Consider the following 6,579-nt stretch of genomic DNA (forward strand, 5'->3'; position numbering starts at 1 on the left):
AATAAAACCATGGAGGTAGCTGGGTGCTGTGTGGGCCTAACAACGGAGGGGATCTGAGTCCAGAGGACGCTGAGAATTGTTGCCGTTCTGTGAATGCACACGAAGGGGAGGGGGTGTTGCTGCCCGCTGCATGGACTCTCTCCAGCTGGCGCTCGCCTGTAAGCTTGGGGACTCGTCCATGCAAACTCTGCCCCTGAGAAGTCCTCCCGCAGCAGTGATGGGAAGAGGCAAGGCAGGGTGTGGAGGGCTCGGGCAGAGCTGAGTGCTTTCCTGTTGCAGAAACGTACCCTGAGCCGGTGTCCGCTGAGCAGTGAGAGAACAGGAGGTAGGAAAGTGAAACTTCCAATGCAGTTGTAACTGCAGCTTGCACCCTAAGGGTGGTCTCGGCGGTGGGGCATGAGGCTCTTGGGAGCATCCAGGTCAGAGGCGGGACAGTGGTCGGCGTCCTGGGCTTGGCCCCTGCACAAGCTGGCAGCTTAGATGAGATACTGTTGAGTCGCCGGTGTCCCCCACACCTAGCTCTGAAAGGCTTTGTGGCCGAGGGTCGTTGCGCAGCAGAAGGTGCAAGCACACTCATGTGCAAAGAGAAAGTGAGGGGTGGAATGCAGCCATCCAGGTTGCGGGCGGGTGACCCAGTGTGGGACCCAGAGGTGGCTGCACAGGGCTCAGGGGCTGCAGATGACAGGAGCAGGAGCCAGGCTTGGGCTGGGGAGGAGCCACTCCCTTCTTGATGTGACAGAGCTCTAAAATAAGGCCGTGTCACCCAAGGTTTTCTTTTGTCACCGAGGAACTATATGACCTTAATTTTTTCTATTACAGGATTATGTGCAGCAAAAAAAATCATAAAAATCATAAGTACCTTCATGTTTATTCATGAGCAATCTGCAAATCCTCATCACACCGTGGGTGCCTTGTCTGAGAAAGTTTCCCGTGCTCTTAGTTGTCACAAAACTCTGTGATGGGGATGGCCTCTTCCGTGACCTGCCCTCTTCTGTGTGCGTTGTGTCCAGGAGAAATCAGTGCTCCGAGGGTACAGTTGTGTGAGTGATGGGTGGCTTGGTGTTCAGTAACACAATAGCATGTACAACAGTAGGTGAGTGATGAGTGTGAGTGAGGACTGGGTGAGAGCAGTGAGTGAGGGTTGAGTGCAAGCAATGAGTAGACTGGTGTGTGAGTGTGAGAGCAGCGTGTATGCTAGTGTGTGAGTGCATGAGTAAGGGGTGAGTGCGAGAGCAGGGGGTGTGCTGGTGTGGGTGAGTGTGAGTGTGAGAGCAGGGGGTGTGCTGGTGTGGGTGAGTGTGAGTGCGAGAGCAGGGGGTGTGAGTGAGGACTGTGTGAACGTGTGCCCTGTGCACCTGCCAGAGTGATGAACTCTGCAGTGATGGCCCTGAGCTACACCCAGTGGCTCCCTGGGAAGCAGGTTCTCAGCAGCCTTGCTGTGGCCAACCACAAGCTCCTTGGCTTGGCAAGGTAGCTCCTAATAGAAAACTATGTGGCTGTGTTTCTGATGACCAAATTTTAAATCTCAAAGTGGGCTTTATTTTCTTCATACTGGTAAGGCCCGTGGCCTCTCTGCCATGCCCGGTGAAGTTGCAGGAAATGAAGGCGATAATGAGACTTGGGGCAGAGATGGATTGCCATGCTTGGTAGCATTCCGCTCCTCTTCACTATGCTGGATCACCTCTGTGGAAAAGTGGCTCTGGGTGCTGGGCCCGAGGCAGTGCGTATGTTCTGTTGCATTAAACAGCAGCAGGCTTTATTTAGACTCTCTACGCACCTCTGCTCTTCCCAGGAGTTTATGCTGTGAAATGAGGACCTAATTTTTGAGGTGACTGATGGGCCCTGTGGGCAGCTGTCCCTCCACCCCTGCACCTGCTTAGATTCATCCCACAAAACTAGGAGACATTTTTTTTTTTAAAGTAGATGTATTTATTTTACTTAAAAGTCAGAATTATAAGGAGAGAGGGAGGGAGAGACAAGGAGAGGTTTCCCACCCACTGGTTCACTCTCCAAATGGCCACTATGACCAGAGCTGAGCTGGTCCAAAGCCACGTGTCAAGAGCTCCTTTTAGGTCTTCCACTTGGGTGTGGGTCCCAAGGACTTGAGCCGTCTTCCATCAGTAGGGAGCTGTATGGGAAGTGGAACAGCTGGGATTTGACTGGTGCCTGTATGGATGCCAGTGCCATAGACAGAGGATCAGCTGAATGCCTGCCAGCCCCTGGAGAAGTTTTCACTCAGTGGGAGATGCAGCAGTTAAAATACGCAAGCTCTGGTCAAATATTTTGGCTGAGTTTATGCCACCAAAATCCTCAACTTCTGTTGCCGAGTCTCTGCCCACCCGCATTGTGTTTGCCCACACGTCTTTGCCAAGGGGTCCCAGGATGACCTCTTCCATCACCTGCTTCTGCGTGAACCCTAGAGAGTCTTTTCAGTCGTGCCATGATGCCGGGAGATGGCATTCATTTTGACCTCTTAGGTGAGCATGCCCACCTGGATGTAAGGTTCCTGTCTGTGTGTCTACCTTGTTGGGTAGACTTTATGTTCTAGAACAGTGTTAGGTGTGGAGAAGAACTAACAGCAAGCAAGAGAGCTCCAAGACATGGCCTGTCTGCTCCAGGTTCCCAGGCATTAGCAGCCTGCACAGCTGAGGTGCTGGTGTTGATCGACTGTCACTCAGTCTTACCTCAACTCCCAGCTTCTGGTACGGCTTTTTCCGGGTCCAGACTCGTGAGTTTCATCAGCTGTGTAACCACCACCAAAGTCAGACAAACCAGTCGGACACCACAGTCGGACGCACAGTTGGACACCACAGTCAGAGACCAGAGTCGGACACACAGTCAGCCACCATAGTCAGACACCAGAATCAGACACAACAGCTGGCTACCACAGATACCACAGTCTGTCACCACAGTTGGACAGCACAACCAGACACTGCAGTCAGAACACCACTGTCAGAACACCACCATCAGACACCACCGTCAGACACCGCCGTCAGACGCTGCCGTCAGCCAGCACAGTTGGACACTGCCGTCAGACACTGCAGTCAGCCAGCACAGCCAGCACAGTTGTACACCGCCGTCAGACACTGCAGTCAGCCAGCACAGTTGGACACCGCCGTCAGACACCGCCGTCAAACAGCACAGTTGGACACTGCCGTCAGACGCTGCAGTCAGCCAGCACAGTTGGACACTGTAGTCAGACGCTGCCGTCAGACGCTGCAGTCAGCCAGCACAGCCAGCACAGTTGGACACTGCAGTCAGCCAGCACAGCCAGCACAGTTGGACACTGCAGTCAGACACCGCCGTCAAACAGCACAGTCAGCACAGCCAGCACAGTTGGACACTGCCATCAAACAGCACAGCCAGCCTGCCTGCAGCATCTGCATGTTCACCTCTTCTCCCGGCAGGCAAGATTGCATTTTTGGGAAAGATTTATTTATTTCTATTTGAAAAACTTATTTACAGAGAAAAAGAAAGACAGAAAGACTGTCCAATGGTTCACTCCCCAAGTGGCTTAATGGCCTGAGCTGAACTGATCTGAAGCCAGGAACCAGGGGCTTCTTCCGGGTCTTCCATGTGGATGCAGGGTCCCAAGGCCTTGGGATGTGCTCCACTGCTTTCCCAGGCTACAAGCAAGGCTGCATGGGAAGTGGAGCATCCGGGACATGAACCTGTGCCCATACGGGATCCTGGTGCATGAGGGATAAGGATTTAGCCACTGAGCCATCATGCTGGACCCCTAAGATTGTTCTTGAAAGTCCTTCTCTAGGCCCATATACTTAGACTCCCTTGATGAGCAGCCATCTCAGACTGGGATGTGCACCTGGGCTTCCTCTGTACTCTTCCATGGTGTGAGCACTCATTTCCTTGTGGGGTGTGAGCACTCATTTCCTTGTGGGGTGTGAGCACTCATTTCCTTGTGGGGTGTGAGCACTCATTTTTTGTGTGGCACAGGACACTATTTAATCATCCGAGTGAGCCTCTGTTTAATGGTTGCTGCTCACTTTCAGTGGTTGTGAACTGGACTGTGAACACTCAGCATGGATTTCTGTGTGGGCAGCGTTTATGACACCTTGGTGTAAATAAATACCAAAGTGCACAACCCCTAGTTGGTAGAAATCTGCCTCCCCCTCACACCTCTGTGCTTTTGCACAGGGCTGGGCATCCATGGGCCTTAAGGAGACAAATCTGGCTTGGTCCCCATGCTCAGCCTCTGGCCGTGCACATGAGGCCCACACTCTGCTTGGCAGTTAGTGTCAGGGAGCTATCCCATGGAGTCCAAGGGGCACAGCTGCCATCGAGTGCTGTCAGGGAGTCAGGGAGTCCCTTCCACAGCCTGGCATGGAACAGTGGCTGGGATACAAGGAGAAAGTCACCCAGGGGGCACCCTGGGGCAGAGCACTGTTGCATGTGCTTGCTGCAACCTGAAGTATGGTATGCAATGAAAGGAACCAGCAGGTGGGCAGGGGCCACGATGGCACATGGTTACCGTGTGGGGCTTGGGTTTTATTTTGTGGGGTTGAGAAAGATTATTGCAGAAAGGGAACAGAGAAGCAACATGGCACAACTTGTGGTTTAAGATATTCCTCCAGGAATTGCTCAAGAGCCTAGATTGTGAGGAAGGTCATACAGAGTGCAGGGAGAGGGCAGCCGTGGGCTTTCAGGCAATGGGGCGATGATCCATGATTCATTTTGCAGGCACAGTCGATGGGCTACAGAAGGCGGCAGAGCTGAGGGGGGTTGGCCATCCAGCCAGAGTCTTGCGGTGGATGTGTGTCCATGCCCAGAGCGAGCCACTTGGGGTAGAGGCGGCTCACAAGCTGCAGTCAAGGCTGAACTGGGTGCCCTGTGGCCCTTGGGGATGCAAGGTGTGGCTGCAACCTGGAGCCAGGAGTCGAGGCTGCAGGACAGCTGTGCAGGTTTCACACTGGCTGGTCCCCAGCAGTGAGCAGCGGTGGTTCAGCACTGAACCCCAGCAGAATGCTGGGCCCCAGGGGGAGTCCACTGGTGGGGGCGCAGGCAAAGGAGAGAGTGAGCCTTGAGCACCTGTCCTGCCTCATGAACCCCATGAGACAGCATGCTGTGGACCTCTCTCGCTTGGGGAAGGAAGGTGTTCAAACTTTTGTAAGGAAGCCGAAAGGGTTACCCCACCTCACTCATCCAGCCTACCCGCTGTGGCCAGTGCTCCTGGGTCCTGTCCCAAGTACTGCAGAGATCGGAGGAAGGCCTCCCGGGCAATGGAGCAGGCTCCGGAGGTCCTGGGAAGGTCACCACGAATACTCAGTCTTCATCTGTTAACACCAGGAAACTCAGTTTCCTTTCCTTGTAAAAAAAGAAAAAAGCTGTTTCTTAATACTCAATCTTTAGGGTCTTTTGTCTCTTGGAATTCTCTTGATTCAAGGTGGAATTTTCAGTTTTTAAAAAAGACATGGATTGTGGTCTGGAATTTCGCTTACCACCTCTCAAATCCTCTCCCCCCACTGTTTTCCCTATGTCATTACAATAGTATGGTCCTTCATAAGCAGTTCTAAGTCCGTCATCCTGCTATTTTAATATGTCCTGATATTGTAGCTATGGACAATGGCAGAAAGTCCAGCATCCTATTGGCAAGGTATATTTAAAAGTTTCATTGGGAATCCATCTTTGATTTGAAAGTAGAGAAGCATACTGCCTTGTATCTTCATATCTGGATATTATAGTCTCTAATATACAGTTACTATACATTCACTTCAATGAAAAACCATAAAACAAAATTAACAACAGAAAGTTAAGAAATATACACAATTTTTAAAAAGGAAATCCCTCCTTTTATTTTGACGTTGTAGCATTTTCGGACTAATGTAGTAATATAAAATATTTCAATAATATTATCTTTTAAATGTAGCTTGAAAATCCCTTGGTATGCTGCTTGTATTTTTATATTTAGAATGAAATAATATAGTCCCATCAAATCAATAAATACATTCATATTGAGCAAATGGTTTAATCAAACAAAGTCTCACCACATCTGTTTTTATTTAAACATTCACAGTTATTTGAAAGTGTGCTTTCAGTAATAAACTTAGAATACTGTTTAATTATCAAATTTACAATTTTACATTTTGTACAAATAAATCAAAGACATGGATTGATTTATTTGAGAAGCAGCAGATGAGGAAGACAGAAACGGATCGCTCCTGTCTCCTCTACTGTTTTGTTGCCCAGTGGCCACGGCAGCTGTAAGCTGGGCCAAAGCTGGGTGTGGGCAACTCAACCTAGGCCTTCCACGTGGGTGTCAGGAACCTGATGACTTGAGTAACCCCCACGTTCTGCTATCCAATGAAGTTGTGGAGCTGGAGCTGGGACTTGCAGCAAGTCATCCCAGAAGGCATGTGAGCACCCTGACCCTGTGCACCTGCCAGCCCCTGTGGTATTCCAGGGCATGTGTCACAGCACCTCATTAGGCTTCCAGTTCACTGGTGACTTTAAATCTTGTCTTGCTTCTTGTAGAAGCAGCTTATGTTGTATGCATGCTTGTGTCTTTCATGTCATCAACCATGAACCCTCATTCAGTAAATTGAATGTTACACTCTCCATTCA

This window comes from Ochotona princeps, chromosome 1, assembly GCF_030435755.1.
Source record: "Ochotona princeps isolate mOchPri1 chromosome 1, mOchPri1.hap1, whole genome shotgun sequence".
Taxonomy (NCBI): domain Eukaryota; kingdom Metazoa; phylum Chordata; class Mammalia; order Lagomorpha; family Ochotonidae; genus Ochotona; species Ochotona princeps.